The sequence below is a fragment of the Manis pentadactyla genome, chromosome 7 (genome assembly GCF_030020395.1).
Source record: "Manis pentadactyla isolate mManPen7 chromosome 7, mManPen7.hap1, whole genome shotgun sequence".
Lineage (NCBI taxonomy): Eukaryota > Metazoa > Chordata > Mammalia > Pholidota > Manidae > Manis > Manis pentadactyla.
The window spans coordinates 142,541,097-142,569,043 of NC_080025.1; the positions used below are offsets into that span (position 1 = coordinate 142,541,097).

Genomic DNA, 27,947 nt, shown 5'->3' on the forward strand with positions numbered 1-27,947 from the left:
AATGTTCTGTCTTCAAGCCTTTCTTTTTGACTCTCTTACCAGCCTCATGTTGCCCTTACGCCCTCATGGCCAGTGATGCAGGAGTCTCCTGTATTCATGGGTTGTCAAGGCTCCTGAGACTGTAGGTCTGTCTTCAAGTGGTATTTGAGTCACCTTGATTTGATAGAGCTGGACTGCTCTCCATCCTGGCCAGTCCTTTACCACACAAGCCCATCTCTTCCCCTTAAACTCAAAAAACACTCAGGCCTGGCTGTGTACACCATGCTAGCATTGCTGCACTTGGTTGTTCAAACTGGAATACAATTTTTACTAATAAAATTTAACGAAATTGCAATAAAGCAAACCAGTTTGGGGGGTTGTTAACTTTGAGATTTTATCTGTAATAAATTATAAATGTAGAAATTTTCTTTGGATAAGGCTGATTTATGGAAAATGAGTAAAGAATCTTCAAATTAGAACCAACAAACCATGTTACACTAAAGTTTCCTTTTGAAAATGTGGATGTGTAAGATGAACATCACATTGCTTTTTTATAGTAGGGATATGGGTAAGTATGTGTGTAACTAGGACAGTAGATTACCTTAATAGCTGTAGTGAAAAGTAGTTTTAAAAACACATTTAGAGGACTCCCTTGGCAGCAGTAAATCGAACTGTAGGTTTGTTTATTTTAAAAAGAGGATTAATTTTTTCAAAATGCAGAGGAGGGTTTGTTTATTTTAGTGATGGTTTGATATAGACTGAGTATATATATATTCCGTGTATGTGATCAGAAGAAAGTCCTAAAATGTGCTTCTAATAGTTTATTGTATGTATACTTTGCAGAAGTTGATTTATTTGCAAAGTTTTATTTTAGAAAATCAAATCATGTTTGTGAAGCCCAAGTTATCTAAAATGTCCATTTTTTAAAATATACCTTTGAGTATTTTCCCCCTTACAAAAGTATGGGGAAAATAAGGATTTGTGATTTTGGTGTTCTTTTACAAATATTAACTATTTTCAACTGGGAACATTGGCTTGATGGTTTTCAGAAAAGCTATTTGAAGCATAAGCTTGAAAACCTTGCTTGAGGTAAAACTCATTAGTGAAGTAAAATATGTGAAATGTTGAATGTGCCGAACCATTTCCTTGAGGCTTCACCCTAAACTTCAGCTGGACAGTGAAGTTGATGACACTACCCTAGTCACACCTAGTGTGTTGGTAGAAATCAGAACCAATCTTAATCTGGAGCATGTTCTTTATTTTTATTTGTAAATGGGTCTTAATTATCATACAGGTACAAATGAGCTGCTGTTATGTCTTTTCTGCCCCCAAACAATAACCTAAAAAACCACCAGTTTTAGTGACTATAAAAACAAGTTGTCCATGAGGAAGAAGTTAAGCTGTCACTATTTGCAGATGTGATACTATACATAGAAAACCCTAAAGACTCCACCAAAAACTATTAGAATTAGAATAACTGGATTCAGCAAAGTTGCAGGATACAAAATTAATACACAGAAATCTGTTGAATTCCTATATACTAATGATGAACTAACAGAAAGCGAAATCAGGAAAACAACTCCATTTATAGTTGCATCAAGAAGAATAAAATACCAGGAATAAGCCTAATCAAGGAGGTGAAAGACCTGTACTCTGAAACTGTAAGACACACATGAGAAAAATTAAAGACACCAATAAATGGAAATCTATCCTGTGCTCATGGATAGGAAGAATTAATATTGTCAAAATGGCCACCCTGCCCAAAGTAATTTGCAGATTCAGTGCATTCCTTATCAAAATACCAGCAGCATGTTTCAGTGAACTAGAACAAGTAATTCTAAATTCATATGGAACCACCGAAGACCCCAAATAGTCAAAGCCATCCTGAGAAAGAACAAAGTTGGGGGAATTATGCTCCCTGACTTCAGGCTATACTACAAAGCTGCAGTAATTAAAACAATATAGCACTGGCACAAGGACAGACCTGTAGATCAATGGAACAGAATAGAGAGCCCGGATATAAACCCAAGCATATATGGTCAATACAATAAAGGAGCCATGAAAACACAGTCAGTAGCTGTTAGGAAAACTGGACACTATGTGAAAGAATGAAACAGGATTACTGCTAACTCCATACACAAAAGTAAACTTGAAATAGATCGAAGACCTGAATGTAACACATGAAACCATAAAACTCTTAGAAGAAAATAGGCAAAAACCTCTTGAACACAAGTATGAGCAATTTTTTCATGGACACATCTGCTCAGGCAAGGAAAATAGAAAGATGAATACTGGGACTACATCAAACTAAAAAGCTTCTCTACAGCAAAGGACTCCATCAGTAGAACAAAAAGGCATCCTATAGTATGGGAGAATATATTCCTAAATGATTTGTCTGATAAGGGATTAACACCCAAAATATATGAAGAACTCACTCACCTCAACACCCAGAAAACAAATAACCAGATTAAAAAATGGGCAGAGGACCTGAACAGACATTTCTCCAAAGAGGAAATACAGATGGCCAACAGGCACATGAAAAAATGCTCCACATCACTAATCATCACGGAAGTGCAAATTAAAACCACAATGAGACACCAACTCACAATAGTTAGAATGGCCACTATCCAAAAGACAAGAAATAACAAGTGTTGACAAGGATGTGGAGAAATGGGAACCTTTGCTACACTGTTGGTGGGAATGTCACTTGGTGCAACTGTTGTGGAAAGCATTACGGAGGTTCTTCAAAAAACTAAAAATAGAAATACTGTTTGACCCAGTACTTCCACTTCTAGGAATTTACCCAAAGAAAACAAAATGCCTGATTCAAAAAAGATGTATGTACGTCTATGTTTATTGCTGCATTATTTACAATAGCCAAGATATGGAAGCAGCCTAAGTGTCCATCAATAGGTGAATGGATAAAGAAGAGGTGGTACATATACACAGTGGAATATTATTTAGCCATAGAAAAGAAATCCTGCTATTTGCAAGAACATAGGTAGATCTAGAGAGTATTAATGCTTAGTGAAATAAGTCAGGCAGAGAAAGACAAATACCATATGAGTTTACTTATTTGTGGAATATAAAAACAAAACAAAAGGAACAAAACAGCAGTAGATTCATAAGACACAGAAGTGACTAGTGGTTATTATGGAGGTGGTTGGAATTGGTGGGGAGGTTGAGGGAGATAAAGAGACACAAAAATTCTCCATTATAATATAAGTTGGTCACGGGGATGGTAGTACACCATCAAGAATATAGCCAATGATTCTGTAACATCTTTCTATGTTAATAGATAGTAACCACACTAGTGGGGGTGAGGATTTAATAATACGAGTAACTGTTGAACCACTGTGTTGTACATTTGAAACCAATGTTTAAATAAGAGTATCTATCAATGACACTTCAACAAAAAATAAAGATGTGTGCAGACAGATTCACTAAAAATCTTTGCAGTTAAAAATAAACATCTTGAGTAGAAGCAGTTGGTTAAAAAAACACGAAATGTTAGAAGCCTAACTCTCTTTCAGAATCATCTTAGGGGAGGCTGATGTTAAAAGTTTACCAAATTTTTTGTTTTGTTTCACATATGTCCAGATTGTTTTGAGTCAGGTTGGGAACAAGATTTTTTTTTTAAGCCCCCTTTATACCTCAAAAAAAAAAACCATCTTGTTGAAGGTGATCATCAAATGCCATGCTTCCATGAGTTTAGAAGATGAACTTTAAAAATTGAGAGACTGAATTTAATTATTTATATTTGATTGATTCAAAGCCTAGGTTTAAACTCATTTGTGCATTATGTATTTCCCCATACCCTTTCCCCACACTAAAATAAATTTCTAAGTATTGATGTCATAGTAGCTAGTAAGGACATTTTCAATGTGGTGCTTTTTATTGGGTGCAGCACTGAACATGAGCCCCAGAGGAGGCACAGATCTCTGACAGGTAGACCCACAGGAGCAGTAGGTGGCATGAAACGCATTGTGACCCTGAACAGTCAAGGCCATTATCCCTGCACTGGGAATATGTCCTCTAAAAGAAGGTGCTTCTTGATTTCTCCAGGGACTTGCAGTGGGGTGAGCGAATCAAAATGGGAAAGTTCCACTTAGAGTGTAGAGGTAGGACTATTATTCCTTTTTATACCAGTTTGTAGTGAAATGGATGTGTCTCAAGTTCACTTAGGGAAAGTTGTGGGTCAGAATTTTTGAAGTTAGGGTTTGTTTATATTAGTGGAAGAAAGTAATAAAAAGGCCTCAAAACCTGGATTAAGTGAGTATCTTCTTGTTCACTTACTGATGTAGCTTTCAAAATATTCTTGTGTAGCAGATATTATTTCACTTAGCATTCACCAGCTCTAGGGCAACTGTTCACTAAACAGGTGGAATAGTGGAAACTGTGAGTTGAAACTTAACTTCTTTGAAATAAAAGTTGTGGCATTTTGGTAGAATAGGCATTTGTGGTGGAATAATGCATCTTTTACTGAAGCAGCCCCTGGTGTATGTACCTCACTTGCCACTTCATGTGGCACATGATTATGCCTCCCCTGCTGAGATTTTCACCCTCAGTGGCCTGATGTTGTTTCCTGTACCACCAGCATTCCAATCACTTCAGGAGTGAAAATGACTTTCTGCCTGTCTGGTTATCTGTTTGTCTGGGTCTTTACAATGCTCGGACACCGAGACCGAAGAGGTTTTAGGTTGCTGATGTGCATTGAAAGTTCTTCCAGTAGTGGATTTTCCACAAAGTTAGTGGATTCAGTACAATAGCAGCTTAACCCATTACCCAGTAAAATAGGTAAATATTTTTCAAGCTGGTATTTTAAAACATTCTATTAAATTATTTTGTGGAAGGATGAAAGGTTGGATGAATTTTAAGAGAGAATGAGATTTCAAAGAAAATAGTCACCTAGTAACTACTTTTGGCGGTATCCAAAGATGCAGATAGGTGCACTTTGATGGGAATTTGGGGGAAGTACTGCCCTTGGTATCATTAATTCTGAAAGGTATTATAAAATTTTTAGGCAGCATTAATTTACTTCATTTTGACTTTAAAAATAAGCATGCTGGCTTTGACATCCCCCACGCCCCAGTAGGTTTTTGTTGTATTTTAAGTGCCATGGTAGGAATTTTGGGGACATCTGATAACCTTTGTAGAAGTGTTACTATAAAAAATAGTAAATGCTTACTATGTGTCAGGTACTCTTTTAAACATTTTATTTACATTGCTCATCTGTTCTGCACAGCCACCTTGTAAGATAGGTACTGTTATCATCCCAATTATAGATAACTGTAGGGACAGCAGGTAAAGAATCTGCTCACACAGCTAGTGAGTTGTAGAGCCAGGTTTTGAAGTCCTACAAACATCCACATAATTTATATAATAACTATTTAAGAGTTATGTCATTGTGTAATGTTGATCCCTGCTTCTTTAATTATCTCTACATTAAGAATACACTTTGCAGGGTAACCTTGTACATAGACATAACTGAAACAAAGGATGCACTGAATAAAACTTATGTTCTATGAGCTTTTTTTCTATTGCACTTTTTAAATTTCAGTTGGTATTTACTAAGTTGATTTCGTGGCCCACAATTTAATGGATTGCAGCCCTCCATTTGGAAAACATGAATTGTATAATAATCACGATCAAATGTAACACCATTTTTCCTTGTTTTAAAGCAAATGAAAGGGCTTGGAAGTCAAATACATGCAAGCACCAAGTTTGGTCATTGAATAAATGGGCTTATAAAAGCTTTGTGTCAAAACTGAGGTCTTGAAATTTAGTCCTTAGCAGTTATAAAGCTAGATTATGTGGACAAATTGGTCATTTCAAATAGCGCCTATTGATAAATGGTTATGGTGGTATGCAAGTTTTCTAAAGCAGTTTATACCAGTGAGGTTCGTGTCACCCCACTTTGGAAGTCACATAATAATTAAAATAGGGAAACTGTATGCTGATTGAATTAAGGTTCATTTATGAATTGAATAATACTAAAGGTTTTGATGCTTGTCTGTGGGTTTTAAGGAATTAAAAGGACCTTCTTCTATTAATTAATTGTATAAGTACCCACATCAAAATAGCTTATTAGTTCCTAAAATGTTCATAGGAAGAAATCCATACTTAATGACATTTAAAATTTCTCACAATTACAAAATTGTGTTTTGTGTGTGGAATGAATTGAATAAGCGTGTGCATGTATTTATATGATTAGAAAGGCAAAGGTTGGACATAAAGAGAAAGCAGCTATATCACTTGCATAAGTTGAAAGCCTACTTAATTTTGAATCTCTGCTAGTTTAAGTGGGATGAAAGGCATAGAACTAAACCTTGAAACTTTAAATATATTTGCTTTTCCCTACCCCAGAATGGAGAGTCATGGCTTTGTTTCTTAATTTTTTTAAGCCATCAGTTCTATATATTTATGACTTGTTTGAATAATTATATTCATAATTACACATAAACTTTATATATAACGTAAATATTGGGCTATTCCCCTGCCCAGATTTTTCTCAGTTGTTACTATGCTAATAGAAATAAAATGTTCTAAAGTAAAAAGTTGCTTTACTTTAATAATTCTGTATGCTGATGGACAGACAAGGTTTTCGTTTTTAAGTATCGTCAGAAATTCAGGCGTGTTCCCAAAATATTTGGAGCAGTATTACACCAATATTTCTGGACATTTGCAGTATGCTGATGCAACCGTGAATAAGGCCCCTGCTCTCCAGCCACAGAACTGGAGTCCACAAGTCAGAAGCATTACTGCCGTTAAATCTGAAGTTCCTGGTGAGAAATGTTCTATTTACAAAGAAGAACCTTTAATTATTGCTATATTTTCCATTTTTATAATAACAGGTATAAATGTAAAATTCACTTATTAAAACATCCATTATTCAAATAGCAATAATTAGCAAAATAGCCTAATTTTGAATTGTGGAAAATAAGCAAATACAGTGTCTGATATTCCATAGTTGATTTTTGTTACTCATGTTTTCTACATTATAAAATGCAAGTGTATTTCTTATTACAAATATATTTTCATTAAGGTGTTATTGATATACACTCTTATGAAGGTTTCACATGAAAAACAATGTGGTTACTACAATCACCCATATTATCAAGTCCCCCCCCATACCCCATTGCAGTCACTGTCCTGATCAGTGTATAAGATGCCACAGAGTCACTACTTGTCTTCTCTGTGCTACACTGTCTTCCCCATGATTCCCCCCACACCATGTTTACTAATCATAATACCCCTCAATCCCCTTCTCCCTTCCTCCCACCTGCCCTCCCCAACCCCTCCCCTTTGGTAACCATTAGTCCCTTCTTGGAGTTTGTGACTCTGCCACTGTTTGGTTCCTTCAGTTTTGCTTCATTGTTATACTCCACAAATGAGGGAAATCATTTGGTACTTGTCTTTCTCTGCTTGCCTTATTTCACCAAGCATAATACCCGCTAGCTCCATCCATGTTGTTGCAAATGGATTTGTTTCCTTCTTATGGCTGGATAGTATCCATTGTATATACATGTACCACATCTTTATCCATTCATCTACTGATGGACACTCAGGTTGCTTCCATATCTTGGCTGTTGTAAATATAGTGCTGCATTAAACAGAGGTGCATATGTCTTTTGGAATCTGAGAACTTGTATTCTTTCGGCAAACTCCTAGGAGTGCAATTCCCAGGTCAAGTGGTATTTCTATTTTTATTTTTTTGACGAACCTACATATTGCTTTCCACAATGGTTGAACTAATTTACATTCCCACCAGCAGTGTAGGAGAGTTCCCCTTTCTCCGCATTTTTGCCAGCATTTGTTGTTCTTAGTCTTTTCGGTGCTGACCATCCTAACTGGTGAGGTGATATCTCATTGTGATTTTAACTTGCATTTCCCTGATAATTAGCGATGTGGAGCATCTTTTCGTGTGTCTGTTGGCCATCTGAAATTCTTCTTTGGAGAATTGTCTGTTCATATCCTCTGCCCATTTTTTAATTCGGTTATTTGCTTTTTGGTTGTTGAGGCATGTGAGTTCTTTATGTATTTTAGATGTTAACCCCATGTCAGATATATCATTTACAAATGTATTCTCCCAGATTGTAGGATGCCTTTTTGTTCTGCTGATGGTGTCATTTGCTGTACAGAAGCTTTTTAGCTTGATGTAGTTGCATTTGTTTATTTTTGCTTTTGTTTCCCTTCCCTGGGGAGATGCATAAGGAAAAAGTTGCTCATGTTTATATTCAGGAGATTTTTGCTTATGTTGTCTTCTAAGAGTTTTATGGTTTCATGACTTATATTCAAATCTTTGATCCATTTCAAGTTTACTTTTGTGTATGGGGTTAAACAATAATCCAGTTTCATTCTCTTGCATGTAGCTGTCCAGTTTTGCCAACACCAGTTGTTGAAGAGGCTGTCTTTTCCCCATTTTATGTCCATGGCTCCTTTATTGTATATTAATTGACCTTATATGCTTGGGTTTATATCTGGGCTCTGTAGTCTGTTCCATTCGTCTATGGGTCTGTTCTTGTGCCAGTACCAAATTGTCTTGATTACTGTGGTTTTGTAGTAGAGATTGAAGTCAGAGAGCATAATCCCCCCAGCTTTATTCTTCCTTCTCAGGATTGCTCTGGCTGTTCGGGGTCTTCTGTAGTTTCATATGAATTTTAGAACTATTTGCTCTAGTTCGTTAAAGAATGCTGTTGGTATTTTGATAGAGATTGCACTGAATCTATAGATTGGTTTAGGCAAAATGGCTTTTTTGACAATATTAATTCTTCCTATTCATGAACACAGGATGTATTTCCGTTTATTGGTATCTTTAATTTCTCTCATGAGTGTCTTGTAGTTTTCAGGGTATAGGTCTTTCACTTAATTCATTAGGTTTATTCCTAGTTATTTTATTCTTTTTGATGCAGTTGTGAATGGAATTGTTTTCTGGATTTGTCTTTCTGATAGTTCATTGTTAGTGTATAGGAATGCAACAGATTTCTGTGTAGTAGTTTTGGAGTGGATTCTTTAGGGTTTTTTATGTACAATACCATGTTATCCGCAAACAGCGACAGTTTGACTTCTTCCTTGCCAGTCTGGATGTCTTTTATTTCTTTGTGTTGTCTGATTCCTTTGGCTAGGACCTCCAGAACTATGTTGAATAAAAGTGGAGAGTGGGCATCCTTGTCTTGTTCCCAATCTCGGAGGAAAAGCTTTCATCTTCTTGCTGTTCAGTATGATGTTAACTGTGGGTTTATCATATATGGCCTTTATTATGTTGAGGTACTACCCCTCTATACCCATTTTGTTGAGAGTTTTTATCATGAATGGATGTTGAATTTTGTTGAATGCTTTTTCGGCATCTATGGACACGATCATATGATTTTTGTCCTTTTTGTTTATGTGGTGGATGGTGTTAATGGATTTTCAAATGTTTTGCCATTGTTGCATCCCTGGAAAAAATCCTACTTGATTATGATAGGTGATTTTTTTTATGTATGTTTGAATTCGGTCTGCTAATATTTTGTTGAGGTTTTTTGCATCTATGTTCATCAGGGATATTGGTCTGTAATTTTCTTTTTTTGTGGTGTCTTTGCCTGGTTTTGGTATTAGAGTGATGCATGCCTTGTAGAATGAGTTTGGGAGTATTCCCTCCTCTTCTACTTTTGGAAAACTGTAAGGAGGATGGGTATTAGGTCTTCACTAAATGTTTGATAAAATTCAGCAGTGAAAGTGACGCTTTGCCTTTGGATTGGTGCAGTCATACCATTTACATTTAGGGTGATTATTGGTAAGTATGTATTTATTGCCATTGCAGGCTTTAAATTTGTGGTTACCAAAGGTTCAAGGGTAACTTCCTCACTATCAAACAGTCTAACTTAACTCACTTAGTATGCTATTACAAACACAATCTAAAGGTTCTTTTTTTTCCCTCCTTTTTCTTCTTCCTCCATTCTCTATATATTAGGTATCATATTCTGTACTTTTTGTCTATCCCTTGACTGACTTTTGGGGTCATTGATTTAATTTTGCATCCAATTAGTAATTGTTCTACTTTCTTTACTGTGGTATTATTACTGCTGGTGACAGCTATTTAGCCTTAGGAACACTTCCATCTATAGCAGTCCCTCCAGAATACACTGTAGAAATGGTTTGTGTGAGGTAAATTCTCTCAGCTTTTGTTTGTCTGGAAATTGTTTAATCCTTCCTTCAAATTTAAAAGATAACCTTGCCAGGTAGAGTATTCTTGGTTTGAGGCCCTTCCCTTTCATTGCATTAAATACATCATGCCACTCCCTTCTGGCCTGTAAGGTTTTTGTTGAGAAGTCTGATGAGAGCCTGATGGGCTTTCCTTTGTATGTGATCTCTTTTCTCTTTCTAGCTGCTTTTAAAAGTCTGTCCTTATCCTTGATCTTTGCCATTTTAATTGTTATGTGTCTTGGTGTTGTCCTCCTTGGGTCCCTTATGTTGGGAGGTCTGTGCACCTCCATGAACCGAGAGACTATCTCCTTCCCCCGATTGGGGACATTTTCAGCAATTACCTCCTCAAAGACACTTTCCATCCCTTTTTCTCGCTCTTCTTCTGGTACTCCTGTAATGCGAATATTGTTCCATTTTCGATTGGTCACACAGCTCTCTCAATATTCTTTCATTCTTAGAGACCCTTTCTTCTCGCTGTGCCTCAGCTTCTCTGTATTCCTCTTCTCTAGTTTCTGTTCCATGTACTGTTTCTTCTACTCCATCTAATCTGCTTTTAAATTCCTCCATTGTATGTTTAATTTCTTAATGACGGAATCTCCATCCTAAATTTGTCCCAGAGTTCTTGAATATTTTTCTGTACCTCAGTGAGTATGTTTGTGATTTTTATTTTGAAATCTCTTTCAGGAAGATTGATGAGTTCAGTTTCACTTGGTCCTTTTTTTGGTGTTTGTGGGATTTTTTTTTTCGTATCATTAATCTACAATTACATGAGGAACATTATGTTTACTAGACTCCCCCCTTCACCAAGTCCCCCCCACAAACCCCATTAGTCACTGTCCATCAGCGTAGTAAGATGCCATAAAATCACCACTTGTCTTCTCTGTGTTGCACGGCCCTCCCCATGCCCCACACACACATTATACATGTTAATCATAAGGCCCCCTTTCTTCTCCCCCCCTTATCCCTCCCTTCCCACCCCTCCTCCCCAGTCCCTTTCCCTTTGGTAACTCTTAGTCCAGTCTTGGGTTCTGTGATTCTGCTGCTGTTCTGTTCCCTCAGTTTTTCCTTTGTTCTTATATTCCACATATGAGTGAAATCATTTGGTGCTTTTCTTTCTCCACCTGGCTTATTTCACTGAGCATAATACCCTCTAGCTCCATCCATGTTGTTGCAAATGGTAGGATTTGTTTTCTTCTTATGGCTGAATAATATTCCATTGTGTATATGTACCACATCTTCTTTATCCATTCATCTACTGATGGACACTTAGGTTGCTTCCATTTCTTGGCTATTGTAAATAGTGCTGCGATAAACATAGGGGTGCATCTGTCTTTTTCAAACTGGGATGCTGCATTCTTAGGGTAAATTCCTAGAAGTGGAATTTCTGCATCAAATGGTATTTCTACTTTAAGCATTTTGAGGAACTTCCATACTGCTTTCCACAATGATTGAACTAATTTACATTCCCACCAACAGTGTAGGAGGGTTCCCCTTTCTCCACAACCTTGCCAGCATTTGTTGTTGTTTGTCTTTCGGATGGTGGCGATCCTTACTGATGTGAGGTGATACCTCATTGTGGTTTTAATTTGCATTTCTCTGATGACAAGCGATGTGGAGCATCTTTTCATGTGTCTGTTGGCCATCTGAATTTCTTCTTTAGAGAACTGTCTATTCAGCTGCTCTGCCCATTTTTTAATTGGATTATTTGTTTTTTGTTTGTTGAGGTGTGTGAGCTCTTTATATATTTTGGCTGTCAACCCTTTATCAGATCTGTAATTTGTGAATACTCCCATACTGTGGGATACGTTTTTGTTCTATTGATGGTGTCCTTTGCTATACAGAAGCTAATTTTGGCTGTCAACCCTTTATCAGATCTGTCATTTGTGAACATATTCTCCCATACTGTGGGATACATTTTTGTTCTATTGATGGAGTCCTTTGCTGTATCAGAAGCCTTTCAGCTTGATATAGTCCCACTTGTTCATTTTTGCTTTTGTTTCCCTTGCCCAGGGAGATATGTTCATGAAGAAGTCACTCATGTTTATGTCCATGAGATTTTTGCCTATGTTTTTTTCTGAGAGTTTTATGGTTTCATGACTTACATTCAGGACTTTGATCCATTTCCGATTTTTTTGTTAAGTATTTTTGCATCTATGTTCATCAGGGATATTGGTCTGTAATTTTCTTTTTTGGTGGGGTCTTTGCCTGGTTTGGGTATTAGGGTGATGCTAGCTTCATAGAATGAGTCTGGAAGTGTTCCCTCTTCTATTTTTTGGAAAACTGTAAGGAGAATGGGTATTATGTCTTCTCTGTATGTCTGATAAAACTCCAAGGTAAATCCATCTGGCCCGAGAGTTTTGCTCTTGGGTAGTTTTTTGATTACCGCTTCAATTTCTTTGCTGGTAATTGGTCTGTTTAGATTTTCTGTTTCTTCCTTGGTCAGTCTTGGAAGGTTGTATTTTTCTAGTAAGTTGTCCATTTCTTCTAGGTTTTCCAGCTTGTTAGCATATAAGTTTTCATAGTATTCTCTAATAATTCTTTGTATTTCTGTGGGGTCCGTCATCATTTTTCCTTTCTCATTTCTAATCTGTTGATGTGTGTTGATTCTCTTTTTCTGTTTATAAGTCTGGCTTGGGGCTTATCTATTTTGTTTATTTTCTCAAAGAACCAGCTCTCTTGGTTTCATTGATTTTTTTCTATTGTTTTATTCTTCTCAATTTTATTTATTTCTTCTCTGATCTTTATTATGTTCCTCCTTCTGCTGACTCTAGGCCTCATTTGTTCTTCTTTCTCCAATTTCAATAATTGTGTCTTTAGGCTATTCATTTGGGATTGTTCTTCCTTCTTTAAATATGCATGGATTGCTGTATACTTTCCTCTTAAAACTGCTTTTACTGCATCCCACAGAAGTTGGGGCTTTGTGTTGTTGTCATTTTTTCCATTTTTGCTTGATCTCTATTTTGATTTGGTCATTGATTATTTAGGAGCATGTTGTTAAGCTTCCATGTGTTTGTGAGCCTTTTTGTTTTCTTTGTATAATTTATTTCTAGTTTTATACCTTTGCGGTCTGAGAAGTGGTTGGTAGAATTTCAGTCTTTTTGAATTTACTGAGGCTCTTTTTGTGGCCTAGTATATGGTCTATTTTGGAGAATGTTCCGTGTGCACTTGAGAAAAATGTGTATCCTGTTGCTTTTGGATGTAGAGTTCTGTAGATGTCTATTATGTCCATCTGTTCTAGTCTGTTGTTCAGTGCCTCTGTGTCCTTACTTATTTTCTGTCTGGTGGATCTGTCGTTTGGAGTAAGTGGTATGTTTAAGTCTCCTAAAATGAATGCATTCTATTTCCTCCTTTAATTCTGTTAGTATTTGTTTCACATATGTTGGTGCTCCTTTATTGGGTGCATATATACTTATAATGATTATATCCTCTTGTTGGACTGACCCCTTTATCATTATATAATGTCCTTCTTTATCTCTTGTGACTTTCTGTGTTTTGAAGTCTATTTTGTCTGATACTAGTACTGCAACACCTGCTTTTTTTCTGCCTGTTGTTTGCATGAAATATCTTTTTCCATCCCTTGACTTTTAGTCTGTGCATGTCTTTGGGTTTGAGGTGTGTCTCTTTTTTAAGCAGCCTATAGATGGGTCTTGCTTTTTTATCCATTCTATTACTCTGTGTCTTTTGATTGGTGCATTCAGTCCATTTACATTTAGGGTAATTATTGAAAGATATGTACTTATTGCCATTGCAGGCTTTAGATTCGTGGTTACCAAAGCTTCAAGGTTAGCTTCTTTACTATCTTACCGTCTAACTTAGCTCACTTATTGAGCTGTTATAAACACAGTTTGATGATTCTTTATTTCTCTCCCTTCTTATTCCTCCTCCTCCATTCTTTATATGTTAGGTGTTTTATTCTGTGCTCTTTTTGTGTTTCCTTTTACTGCTTTTGTGGGTAGTTGATTTTATTTTTTGCCTTTAGTTCGTATTTGATTGTTTCGCTTTCTTTGCTATGATTTTATTTTCTCTGGTGACATCTGTTTAGCCTTAGGAGTGCTTCCATCTAGAGCAGTCCCTATAAAATACCCTATAGAGGTGGTTTGTGGGAGGCAAATTCCCTCAACTTTTGCTTGTCTGAGAATTGTTTAATCCCTCATATTTAAATGATAATCATGCTGGATACAGTATTCTTGGTTCAAGGCCCTTCTGTTTCATTGCATTAAATATATCGTGCCATTCTCTTCTGGCCTGTAAGGTTTCTGTTGAGAAGTGTGATGATAGCCTGATGGGTTTTCCTTTGTAGGTGACCTTTTTTCTCTCTCTGGCTGCCTTTAATACTCTGTCCTTGTCCTTGATCTTTGCCATTTTAATTATTATGTGTCTTGGTGTTGTTCTCCTTGGGTGCCTTCTGTTGGAAGTTCTGTGCGCTTCTCTGGTCTGAGTGACTCTTTCTTCCCCCAGTTTGGGGAAGTTTTCAGCAATTATTTCTTCAAATATACTTTCTATTCCTTTTTCTCTCTCTTCTTCTTCTGGTACCCCTATAATGTGAATATTGTTCTCTTAATATTCTTTCATTCCTAGAGATACTTTTATCTCTCTCTGCATCAGCTTCTCTGCCTGTTCTCTGATTTCTATTCCATTAACGGCCTCTTGCATCTCGTCCATTCTGCTTTTAAGTCCTTCCAGAGATTGTTTTATTTCTGTATTCTCCCTCCTTAGCTCTTGCATATTTCTCTGCAAGTCCATCAGCAAGGTTATGACCTTTATTTTGAATTTTTTTTCAGGAATATTGGTTAAATCTATCTCCTCAGATTCCCTCTCAGGGGAGGATGTCTGTGTTAGTATGGTCTGTATCAAATTCTTCTGCCTTTTCATGGCGATAGGGGTAGTCGTAAGCAGTTGGCGCCTGTGTCAAGTGGGAGAACGAAGACCCTTTCCACTTGCTCCTGGCCTTCCTTTCCTGGGAGAACGGCGACCCCCAGCAGCTTGTGCTGGGTGGTTGCACGCGGACAGGGTCTCTGATTCTTGCCCGGGCTGCTGTGGAGCCCCACACGATTGCTGTGGGCATGGCCAGCCTCAGGCTGCTACTCCTCTATGGCGGGGCCGCGCCAGAGGGGGAGCAGGCGGGAGGCTGTTTATCGCTGTGAGGGGCCTCCAAGCCACGCTGCCGCCCAGAGGTTAGGGCGCCTGGAGTTCCCCGGGACTCCCAGCTGCTGGACTGAGTGCACTGGGACGCTTCCGTCCAGTTATGAGGCCCCTGTCCCTTTAAGACTTTCAAAAAGCACTCACTTTTCTTTTGTCCCAGGGGTGCCAGCTGTGGGGACCCACTCGCAGGTTTTACTCTCCCGTTTCCCTGGTATCCAGCACCCCACGCACTGTGCGTCTGCACTCCCGGTGCGGATGGCTGGGGCTGGGTATTTAGCAGTCCTGGGCTCCCTCTCCCTCCCCGCTCTGACCCTCTCTTAGCGCCGGGGAGCTGGGGTGGGGGGGTGCACTCGGGTCCCGCTGGGCTGCGGCTTGTATCTTACCCACTCCATGAGGCGCTGGGTTCTCGCAGGTGTAGTTGTAGTCTGTCTGCTGTCTTGTGTCTTCTGGTCTCTCTTTTAGGAGTAGTTGTATTTGTTGTATTTTCAAAAATGTATATGTTTTTGGGAGGAGATTTCCGCTGTCCTACCCATGCCACCATCTTGGCTCCTCTGTTTTTTTGTGAGATTTTTTTTTTGAACCAGGTTCCTTTGACATTTCATATTTGTATGTGGCGCCCTCTAGTGCCCAGAAACTCTAATCTCTGGAGCTGCTCAGTCCCTGGAGTGATGTCGGGGTTCACAGGGGAGCGGCACTGGTGCCAGGGGAAAGGAACGAGCTGTTTGCTGCTTCCCAGCTTCTGTGCCTGTCTCCACTGTCAGAACCAGTGGGCTTAGCACACAGGTGTATGCTCTATGCTTTGCATTTGTAGCTGCTGTAGGTGGGGCCTCCCTCTGGCTGGCCTGACGCCAGGGCAGGGACTACAGGTTTGTGAGCCAGTGCCAGCAGGCCAGGAGGAAGGCACAGCAGGCTACATATCATGGTTGGCGGCCTCGGAGCCGAATAGCCAGCCGGGGATTGAGCGCCTGAAGCTCCTGAAAGTTCCCATCCTGCTGGACAGAGTGCACCTGGACAATTTTGTCCACCTGTTCTTTCTCCTGAGCAAGCTCTGTGCAGTCCTTGCCCCTTTAGCAGCCCTCTCGCTGTTAGGAAGTCTCTCAGACTGCCCACCTTTCTTTTGTCCCAGAGCAGCCAGATGTGGTCTGCCTGTCTTAGCTTTCCAACCTCACTAATCAGAGCACCATGCAATGTAGGTTGGTGCTCCCAAAGCAGATCTCCAGGGCTGGGTATCCAAGCAGTCGTAGGTTTTCACCCCCTCCCCACTCCATTTCTCATCCTCCCTTCAGTGAACTGGGATCTGGGAAGGGATTGGGTCCCCCCAGATCACGGCTTTGGTATGTTACCCTGTTTTGTGAGGTCTGCTCTTTTCTCCAGGTTTATGCAGTCTGGCACTGCCTTCTTTACTGTTGCTCTTTTAGGATTAGTTGTATTAACTATATTTTCATATTATATGTGGTTTTGGGAGGAGTTCTCTTGTCTCACCTCTCACGCCACCATCTTTAATCCCGTCGTGTGGTAAATTTGTTAACTGAACCTGCTCGTTTAATGCCCTAAATGTTTAGTTACTAGCTTCAAATAACGACGTAAGGCAGTTTGAGCACTTATGATAACATTCTCAGGTCTTGGGAATTGGGCTTTGAATTGGTGGTTTGAGAAATAGCAGCACCCACATCCTGTTTGGCCTTGTGTTGATGTTGCTTTTCTTGCTTCATAGCTATTGACTTAAAGGTTTTGAGTGATTTTAGCTGAATTTTATCTCTAATGTCTCTAGAATGCCATGTGTTAGGATATCGATTGAAATTTTTTATGCTTATCAACTGTAATTGTTTGAACTTAATTGTGATTGTTCTCTTAGTTCTACATAGAAATGGGGTGGTATTTTTAAATTTTATATGTAAGTGTAAATTTTGCAACCCTTAAATTTCAGTAATGAAGTCATATAAGCTTACCTAAGGGGATAAGTGCCCTTTCTGATAAATGCACAAATAGAATCTTAATTATTGAATGTACAAATTATTGGTCTGCATTTAAAAGATATTAGCCCCTTGAAGACATCTTTAAGTTAAGATTACATCTTGATTAAAAGGTGAAAATTTTTAATAATTAACATTTGACTATTAGTTAATAAATATTCAAATGAAATAGAAAGCTGTAAGTAGTTTTGGGGGTGTGAAGTATGAATAAATGTCTAGTTCATGAATTTGCTCGCACTCCCTTGGCCTTTTCATTTGCAGTCGTTTGGATTTGTCATCACACATGGACGTGATGGAGCTTTCACTTACCTTTGGGATGGTTCCGTTGGAAGCCAGGTTGGACTCTCAAATTGAGTGTCCTGGTAGCATACTCCTTAAGGAAGTGGAATAAGAACCTCCACCTCCTCTAAGGAAGCAGTGTGGATTGGGGTGACCAGACACTTGTGTCTAAACCATTACTCCTTATTTTCAGTGACTTTGGGCAAATTATTTAATATTTGTGAGCCTGAGCTTCCTTATTTGTAAGAAAGAGTACCATGCATGGTTATGTAAGGGTTAACTGAGAGGAAGCGTCAAAGCTCTTCCTGGCACAGTCCTGTGTCATGGCCTGGGCAGAGATCAGGCCCTCTCCTCCTACAGGTAATAAGTGGCCGTGGACCACTTTCACTTGATGGAGGGTAGAAAGTGGTCACTGAAGTTAATTCATTTAACAGAATGAATGGCTGTTTTGTGTTCTAGAAATTAACTGGGGGGCAGCAGTGTGAAGGGTGGACGGGAGGGGGGCAAGACTGGTGACAGAGACCAATGAGGAGACTTTTCATTAGTGACTCAGGTGTGATGGTAACAGCTGGACTCAAGCAGATTTGTGCGTGTAGAGAGAAGTGTGTGGATTCAAGAGGTAAGGAGAGAATTGGCAGGGCTGACTGCATGGGGTCAGAATAGGGAGGCATCAGAGCAGACCCATTCTGCCACAGTGGGAAATACAGAATGGGTTGGTGTGCAGGCTAAGCATGACCTTTAATTGAAAGTTTCCATGGAGGGACCCAGGAGGTAGGGTGAGGTACTTGTTGTGAGGAGGAAATGAATGGGTGGTTAGAGAAGAGGGGACTTCCATTGTCACCAGGATTTTGAGTTGGGTCACTGAGGCTTTGGTTAAGTACAGTGGGAAGAAAGGCAATGAAAGAGGTGCCCACTTTTGGGCACATGATTTGTGGCTTCTGTACAATCTGGGGAAAGGAGGAGGAAGGAGCTGGATTAAGGAACAGCTTGGAGTTGTGGGTGTACAGAGGGCCTTGCAGCCGCTGTCATCCACCCAAAATAGGAGAGCACCACGCCACCCTGCTGCTGGTGGCATTCCTCTTCCTAAAATTATTAGCGTGAAACTATAAATATATTATTAAAGTCCCAAGTAGAACCTTCTGCAAAGTTTACAGCCTGCTGTAGTTTTGGTTTTTTTGCTAAGCAATTTTATTTAATCTCAGCTGTGTTCTTCAAACCCAAGTTAGCTGAATCAGCCTCTTTTTTCTTTTTTACATTTTTCATTTAAAACTTTAACAGAATGTAAGAATTTCTAATGGTTCTAAGAATTTCTCAGTTTGGGAGCTTTCCAATCTCAGTTCTAAATGGCACTGAGTTACCTTTAACCTGCTAAGTTTTTTTCTTACTAATGTATTAACTGGGTCATAAGGGAACGTCAAGGTGGCTCCAGGTGTGTAAGGTGAGGAGCGTGCTCCCGCAGCAAGCACACTGAGCCCACTTCCCTACCTGGAGTCGCCATCACCAGCACTGACTGGGGGAGCTCCCAAGTGCGGCTTTCCAGTCCTGCCCCTGCTGGCAACTTGATCTTGAACACCCTGCCCCATTCTTTTGTGCTTATCTATTTTTACTTTTCATGTTGTGTGAATTTGCTCAGTTTTCTATTAGGTTTTTATTATAGAAAACAAACTACAATATATGATCTGTCACTCAGCCTTCTTTTCCTGCAGTATTTTAAATCCCAGCCAGCATATCATTTCACTCACAAGAGTATGTATCTCTAAAAGTGTGGTGTTTGTAAGCACAAGCACAAAGTGCAGTGTCTTAAGCAGATACAGGCTGTGTGTCCTGACAGCATCTCCCATTCTTGTTTGGGGTTGCTAGCCTTTTCTCCTGTTGTAGAAGTACCTTTATCCCCCCAGAAATGCTGTTTGCATTCAGCCATCAAAGCTTTTTTCAAAAACACTGAGAGGCCTGTCACGCTGTGGATTTCCTTAAGGTCCACCCTGTGGGCTTGGGCTGTACAGGTGCACCTGCAGCAGAAGGCAGCGGCCCCACCAGGCTCCAGAGGGATCCGCAGAGGGTGCATTTACTTAACCATCCTTCTTAAACTTGCCTTAGTCAGAGAGCACTCAATGCAGGGTCAGCCGCCAGTCAGTGGCTTCTGTCAGCCCCGTGGTGCCCACAGCACCCCATAAGCCTGCCGTGGGACCCAGTTCTTGGCCAGTGTGCAGCAGCATGGTCCCAGGAACTGCCCAGTATTGCAGCCTAGGAGTACTTAAAAAAATTAATCTTAAATATAAAACTGTTGTCATAAAAATAACATATTCCTCTGTCACTTTTTACTAAGGACTCTCTAAAATTCATTGACATTGAAGTATGTAGCTAAAGTGGACCCAGTGTGTGTGGTCTGTTGTGTGACAGTAGTACAGTTCGTGAATTCTATTGGACACATGGGTTGTTCCTAGGCTTGGGTTTTTCTTCTTAAAAACAGTGCAGAGATGCATGTGCTTGCATATTTCTTGATGTACATACACAGGTTTCTCTAGGTGTAAATTGTTTTACTCTACATTTCTTTTCTTAGGCTTTTTACTCTACATTTCTTTTCTTAGATGTTTTACTCTACATTTCTTTTACAGCAAGTAAAAGTCAGGGTGTTATGCATACTTTTATTTTTAATCAAGTATTAGAAGTAAGTAATGAGTAATGTCCAGGATCACTTAAATTTTAATGAGATTTAAAAATGTTACTACACTAGAAAAAAGTTATATTTAGCCTTGTTTGTTGATATTTTAACTTTTATTTGCATTTTTTTTTTTTTTTTTTCTTTCTCTATGTGGCTTATTTATTTTTATTTATTTATTTATTTTTTTAATATTTATTTTTTATTGAAGGGTAGTTGACACACAGTATTACATTACGTGAGTTTCAAGTGTACAACACAGTGGTAGAACATTTATATACATAATTCTAGGTTCCAGCTATCACCCTACCAGGCTGTTACAATATCTTGACTATATTCCTTATGCTATACATTACATCCCGGTTACTAATTTATTTTACCATTGGAAGTCTGTCCTTTTTTTTTTTTTTTTTTTTTTTTTGTGAGGGCATCTCTCATATTTATTGATCAAATGGTTGTTAACGACAATAAAATTCTGTATAGGGGAGTCAATGCTCAATGCACAATCATTATTCCACCCCAAGCCTAATTTTTGTCAATCTCCAATCTTCTGAGGCATAACAAACAAGTTTTTACATGTAGAACAAATTCTTACATAATGAATAAGTTACATAGTGAACAGTACAAGGGCAGTCATCACAGAAACTTTCGGTTTTGCTCATGCATTATGAACTATAAACAGTCAGTTCAAATATGAATACTGATTTGGTTTTTATACTTGATTTATATGTGGATACCACATTTCTCTCTTTATTATTATTATTTTTAATAAAATGCTGAAGTGGTAGGTAGATACAAGATAAAGGTAGAAAACATAGTTTAGTGTTGTAAGAGAGCACATGTAGATGATCAGGTGTGTGCCTGTAGACTATGTGTTAATCCAAGCTAGACCAGGGCAATAAAACATCCACGTATGCAGAAGATTTCTCTCAGAACGGGGGGGTGAGGTTCTAAGCCTCACCTCTGTTGATCCCCAATTTCTCACCTGATGGCCCCCCTGCGACTGTGCCTGTCTTAGGTTGTTCCTCCCTTGAGGAATCTTACCCGTCTCTGGCTAACCAGTCATCTTCCGGGGCCATACAGGGAAATGTGAAGTTGGTAAGTGAGAGAGAAGCCTTATTGTTTGAAAAAGTTAGCTTTTTACTTCTTTGCATATTTATGCCCTGTGGCTTCTATGCCCAGCATTTGTCTTGAGGTATCTTTACCACTTGGAAGAATTATGATACTCGGTAAATTTGATATGAGGCACGAATTCTATTTAAGGGTTGTAATTAGGAAGGAAGAAGAAAAGCTATAGAAGTAGCAGGCGGAAGAAAACATGGGAAGATTGATTATTTCTTTGATATATCTTCTTGTAGAGTAACTTCAGCATGTATAGGTTTTAAGCTACTACTTAAATTGCGCACACACATTAACATAATAGGAGTATAGTTACATAACCAAAGCATATCTGTAATTACCAGCCATCTGCAGTGAAACCAAGAAAACCAGTTAGGCACCTTAGGCATTTGTGAAAACTTATCTATGATATGGTGGATATTGTCCAAATGAACTTGAACAGTCTGAGAGAAATCAGACAAATTAAAACAACCCATTCCTGGGGACTGTTCACATGCCATATGTTCTTTTAACAATAAATAGTTTGTAGTTGTAAGACTTTGGAGCGCTACAATTTGCACTTCTCCAAATTCTTGGTTGAGTTCCAACAGTATAGATCCAGTCCAATTTTGTTGTTTTACTGTATGCACAGGCCAGCTTAGATATCTCCTTCCTCATTCCCATGGCAGGTCCAGGAACTGGTGGGATGAGTGCATCTACAGCTGTAGCAGTGCGTGGATCTTTGTTGGGGTTTTTTGATGATCATCTTCTGGCATGAGTCTTCCAGAGGGTGCAGATGTTGGAAGTTCTTTTTCATATCGTATCTTAGTTCATTTTCGGGGTAGCCCAATTAGGCTTTGATCCTCTGTATAAACACAAACAGACCCTTTGCCTACACTTTTATATGCCCTTTATACCCTTGTGTAGAACTCGTTGGAGGTTACCACACAGGAACTGCCCTTTTTTTTTTTTTTTTTTTTGCTATCACTAATCTACACTTACATGACGAATATTATGTTTACTAGGCTCTCCCCTATACCAGGTCTCCCCTATAAACCCCTTTACAGTCACTGTCCATCAGCATAGCAAAATGTTGTAGAATCACTACTTGCCTTCTCTGTGTTGTACAGCCCTCCCTTTTCTCCTACCCCCCCATGCATGTTAATCTTAATACCCCCCTACTTCTCCCCCCCTTATCCCTCCCTACCCACCCATCCTCCCCAGTCCCTTTCCCTTTGGTACCTGTTAGTCCATTCTTGAGTTCTGTGATTCTGCTGCTGTTTTGTTCCTTCAGTTTTTCCTTTGTTCTTATATTCCACAGATAAGTGAAATCATTTGGTATTTCTCTTTCTCCGCTTGGCTTGTTTCACTGAGCATAATACCCTCCAGCTCCATCCATGTTGCTGCAAATGATTGGATTTGCCCTTTTCTTATAGCTGAGTAGTATTCCATTGTGTATATGTACCACATCTTCTTTATCCATTCATCTACTGATGGACATTTAGGTTGCTTCCAATTCTTGGCTATTGTAAATAGTGCTGCAATAAACATAGGGGTGCATCTGTCTTTCTCAAACTTGATTGCTGCATTCTTAGGGTAAATTCCTAGGAGTGGAATTCCTGGGTCAAATGGTAAGTCTGTTTTGAGCATTTTGATGTACCTCCATACTGCTTTCCACAATGGTTGAACTAACTTACATTCCCACCAGCAGTGTAGGAGGGTTCCCCTTTCTCCACAGCCTCGCCAACATTTGTTGTTGTTTGTCTTTTGGATGGCAGCCATCCTTACTGGTGTGAGGTGATACCTCATTGTAGTTTTAATTTGCATTTCTCTGATAATTAGCGATGTGGAGCATCTTTTCATGTGTCTGTTGGCCATCTGTATTTCTTTTTTGGAGAACTGTCTGTTCAGTTCCTCTGCCCATTTTTTAATTGGGTTATTTGTTTTTTGTTTGTTGAGGCGTGAGAGCTCCTTATATATTCTGGACGTCAAGCCTTTATCGGATGTGTCATTTTCAAATATATTCTCCCATACTGTAGGGATCCTTCTTGTTCTATTGATGGTGTCTTTTGCTGTACAGAAGCTTTTCAGCTTAATATAGTCCCACTTACTCATTTTTGCTGTTGTTTTCCTTGCCCGGGGAGATATGTTCAAGAAGAGGTCACTCATGTTTATGTCTAAGAGGTTTTCGCCTATGTTTTCTTCCAGGAGTTTAATGGTTTCATGGCTTACATTCAGGTCTTTGATCCATTTTGAGTTTACTTTTGTATATGGGGTTAGACAATGGTCCAGTTTCATTCTCCTACATGTAGCTGTCCAGTTTTGCCAGCACCACCTGTTGAAGAGACTGTCATTTCGCCATTGTATGTCCATGGCTCCTTTATCAAATATTAATTGACCATATATGTTTGGGTTAATGTCTGGATTCTCTAGTCTGTTCCATTGGTCTGTGGCTCTGCTCTTGTGCCAGTACCAAATTGTCTTGATTACTATGGCTTTATAGTAGAGCTTGAAGTTGGGGAGTGAGATCCCCCCTACTTTATTCTTCTTTCTCAGGATTGCTTTGGCTATTCGGGGTCTTTGGTGTTTCCATATGAATTTTTGAATTATTTGTTCCAGTTCATTGAAGAATGTTGCTGGTAGTTTCATAGGGATTGCATCAAATCTGTATATTGCTTTGGGCAGGATGGCCATTTTAACGATATTAATTCTTCCTAGCCACGAGCATGGGATGAGTTTCCATCTGTTAGTGTCCCCTTTAATTTCTCTTAAGAGTGACTTGTAGTTTTCAGAGTATAAGTCTTTCACTTCTTTGGTTAGGTTTATTCCTAGGTATTTTATTTTTTTTGATGCAATTGTGAATGGAGTTGTTTTCCTGATTTCTCTCTCTGTTGGTTCATTGTTAGTATATAGGAAAGCCACAGATTTCTGTGTGTTGATTTTGTATCCTGCAACTTTGCTGTATTCCGATATCAGTTCTAGTAGTTTTGGGGTGGAGTCTTTAGGGTTTTTTATGTACAGTATCATGTCATCTGCAAATAGTGACAGTTTAACTTCTTCTTTACCAATCTGGATTCCTTGTATTTCTTTATTTTGTCTGATTGCCGTGGCTAGGACCTCCAGTACTATGTTAAATAACAGTGGAGAGAGTGGGCATCCCTGTCTAGTTCCCGATCTCAGAGGAAATGCTTTCAGCTTCTCGCTGTTCAATATAATGTTGGCTGTGGGTTTATCATAGATGGCCTTTATTATGTTGAGGTACTTGCCCTCTATTCCCATTTTGCTGAGAGTTTTTAACATGAATGGATGTTGAACTTTGTCAAATGCTTTTTCAGCATCTATGGAGATGATCATGTGGTTTTTGTCTTTCTTTTTGTTGATGTGGTGGATGATGTTGATGGACTTTCGAATGTTGTACCATCCTTGCATCCCTGGAATGAATCCCACTTGGTCATGGTGTATGATCCTTTTGATGTGTTTTTGAATTCGGTTTGCTAATATTTTGTTGAGTATTTTTGCATCTACGTTCATCAGGGATATTGGTCTGTAGTTTTCTTTTTTGGTGGGGTCTTTGCCTGGTTTTGGTATTAGGGTGATGTTAGCTTCATAGAATGAGTTTGGGAGTATCCCCTCCTCCTCTATTTTTTGGAAAACTTTAAGGAGAATGGGTATTATGTCTTCCCTGTATGTCTGATAAAATTCCGAGGTAAATCCATCTGGCCCGGGGGTTTTGTTCTTTGGTAGTTTTTTGATTACCTCTTCAATTTCGTTGCTGGTAATTGGTCTGTTTAGATTTTCTGTTTCTTCCTGGGTCAATCTTGGAAGGTTGTATTTTTCTAGGAAGTTGTCCATTTCTCCTAGGTTTCCCAGCTTGTTAGCATATAGGTTTTCATAGTATTCTCCAATAATTCTTTGCATTTCCGTGGGGTCCGTCGTGATTTTTCCTTTCTCGTTTCTGATACTGTTGATTTGTGTTGACTCTCTTTTCTTCTTAATAAGTCTGGCTAGAGGCTTATCTATTTTGTTTATTTTCTCAAAGAACCAGCTCTTGGTTTCATTGATTTTTGCTATTGTTTTATTCTTCTCAATTTTATTTATTTCTTCTCTGATCTTTATTATGTCCCTCCTTCTGCTGACCTTAGGCCTCATCTGTTCTTCTTTTTCCAATTTCGATAATTGTGACATTAGACCATTCATTTGGGATTGCTCTTCCTTTTTTAAATATGCTTGGATTGCTATATACTTTCCTCTTAAGACTGCTTTTGCTGTGTCCCACAGAAGTTGGGGCTTAGTGTTGTTGTTGTCATTTGTTTCCATATATTGCTGGATCTCCATTTTGATTTGGTCATTGATCCATTGATTATTTAGGAGCGTGTTGTTAAGCCTCCATGTGTTCGTGAGCCTCTTTGCTTTCTTTGTACAGTTTATTTCTAGTTTTATGCCTTTGTGGTCTGAAAAGTTGGTTGGTAGGATTTCAATCTTTTGGAATTTTCTGAGGCTCTTTTTGTGGCCTAGTATGTGGTCTATTCTGGAGAATGTTCCATGTGCACTTGAGAAGAATGTATATCCCGCTGCTTTTGGATGTAGAGTTCTATAGATGTCTATTAGGTCCATCTGCTCTACTGTGTTGTTCAGTGCTTCCGTGTCCTTACTTATTTTCTGCCCAGTGGATCTATCCTTTGGGGTGAGTGGTGTGTTGAAGTCTCCTAGAATGAATGCATTGCAGTCTATATCCCCCTTTAGTTCTGTTAGTATTTGTTTCACATATGCTGGTGCTCCTGTGTTGGGTGCATATATATTTAGAATGGTTATATCCTCTTGTTTGACTGAGCCCTTTATCATTATGTAGTGTCCTTCTTTATCTCTTGTTACTTTCTTTGTTTTGAAGTCTATTTTGTCTGATAGTAGTACTGCAACCCCTGCTTTCTTCTCACTGTTGTTTGCTTGAAATATGTTTTTCCATCCCTTGACTTTTAGTCTGTACATGTCTTTGGGTTTGAGGTGAGTTTCTTGTAAGCAGCATATAGATGGGTCTTGCTTTTTTATCCATTCTGTTACTCTGTGTCTTTTGATTGGTGCATTCAACCCATTAACATTTAGGGTGACTATTGAAAGATATGTACTTATTGCCATTGCAGGCTTTAAATTCGTGGTTACCAAAGGTTCAAGGTTAGCCTCTTTAGTATCTTACTGCCTAACTTAGCTCGCTTATTGAGCTGTTATATACACTATCTGGAGATTCTTTTCTTCTCTCCCTTCTTGTTCCTCCTCCTCGATTCTTCATATGTTGGGTGTTTTGTGCTGTGCTCTTTCTAGGAGTGCTCCCATCTAGAGCAGTCCCTGTAAGATGTTCTGTAGAGGTGGTTTGTGGAAAGCAAATTCCCTCAGCTTTTGTTTGTCTGGGAATTGTTTAATCCCACCGTCATATTTGAATGATAGTCGTGCTGGATACAGTATCCTTGGTTCAAGGCCCTTCTGTTTCATTGTATTAAATATATCATGCCATTCTCTTCTGGCCTGTAGGGTTTCTGTTGAGAAATCTGACGTTAGCCTGATGGGTTTCCCTTTATAGGTGACCTTTTTCTCTCTAGCTGCCTTTAACACTCTTTCCTTGTCCTTGATCTTTGCCATTTTAATTATTATGTGTCTTGGTGTTGCCCTTCTTGGATCCTTTCTGTTGGGGGTTCTGTGTATTTCCGTGGTCTGTTTGATTACTTCCTCCCCCAGCGTGGGGAAGTTTTCAGCAATTATTTCTTCTAAGATACTTTCCATCTCTTTGCCTCTCTCTTCTTCTTCTGGGACCCCTATAATACGGATATTGCTCCTTTTAGATTGGTCACACAGTTCTCTTAATATTGTTTCATTCCTGGAGATCCTTTTGTCTCTCTCTATGTCAGCTTCCATGCGTTCCTGTTCTCTGATTTCAATTCCATCAATGGCCTCTTGCATTCTATCCATTCTGCTTATAAACCCTTCCAGGGTTTGTTTCATTTCTGCGATCTCCTTTCTGGCATCTGTGATCTCTTTCCGGACTTCATCCCATTTTTCTTGCGTATTTCTCTGCATCTCTGTCAGCATGTTTATGATTCTTATTTTGAATTCTTTGTCAGGAAGACTGGTTAGGTCTGTCTCCTTCTCTGGTGTTGTCTCTGTGATCTTTGTCTGCCTGTAGCTTTGCCTTTTCATGGTGATAGGAATAGTCTGCAGAACTGGGACGAGTGACGGCTGGAAGGACTTCCTTTCTTGTTGGTTTGTGGCCCTCCTCTCCTGGGAGAACAGCGGCCTCTAGTGGCTTGTGCTGCGCAGCTGCGCGCAGACAGGGTTTCTGCTTCCTGCCCGGCTGCTATGGAGTTAATCTCCGCTGTTGCTGTGGGCGTGGCCTGGCTCGGGCAGCTACTCCAAAATGGTGGAGTCGCGTTGGAGCAGGAGCTGCTGGGAGGCTATTTATCTCCGTAAGGGGCCTCCCTGCTCCCTGCAGCCCAGGGGTTAGGGTGCCCAGAGATCCCGGATTCCCTACCTCTGGATTAAGTGGCCCGCCCTGCCCCTTTAAGACTTCCAAAAAGCACCCGCCAAAACAAAACAACGACCACAAAAAAAAACAAGAAAAAAAATTTTTTTAATTAAAAAAAAAA

At 39.2% G+C, this 27,947-nt stretch overlaps 1 protein-coding gene and 1 non-coding gene across 5 annotated transcripts in view; one reads left to right on the forward strand and one right to left on the reverse strand.

Moving 5' to 3' along the window:
• The window catches only part of CUL1 (cullin 1), a 120,991-nt gene that overhangs the window by 7,880 nt on the left and 85,164 nt on the right, over positions 1–27,947 (forward strand). Inside the window, exon 2 of one of the 4 annotated variants that reach the window (XM_036915390.2) lies at positions 6,668–6,764. The exons of the other annotated variants lie outside the window; for them this stretch is intronic. The gene's annotated coding sequence lies outside the window, so the exon portion shown is untranslated. The remainder of the gene's footprint in view (positions 1–6,667; positions 6,765–27,947) is intronic. 4 annotated transcript variants of the gene reach the window in all.
• On the reverse strand, positions 19,318–19,441 carry LOC118927329 (U6atac minor spliceosomal RNA). The gene has a single exon (XR_005030797.2). It is a non-coding gene; the product is annotated as a U6atac minor spliceosomal RNA (small nuclear RNA).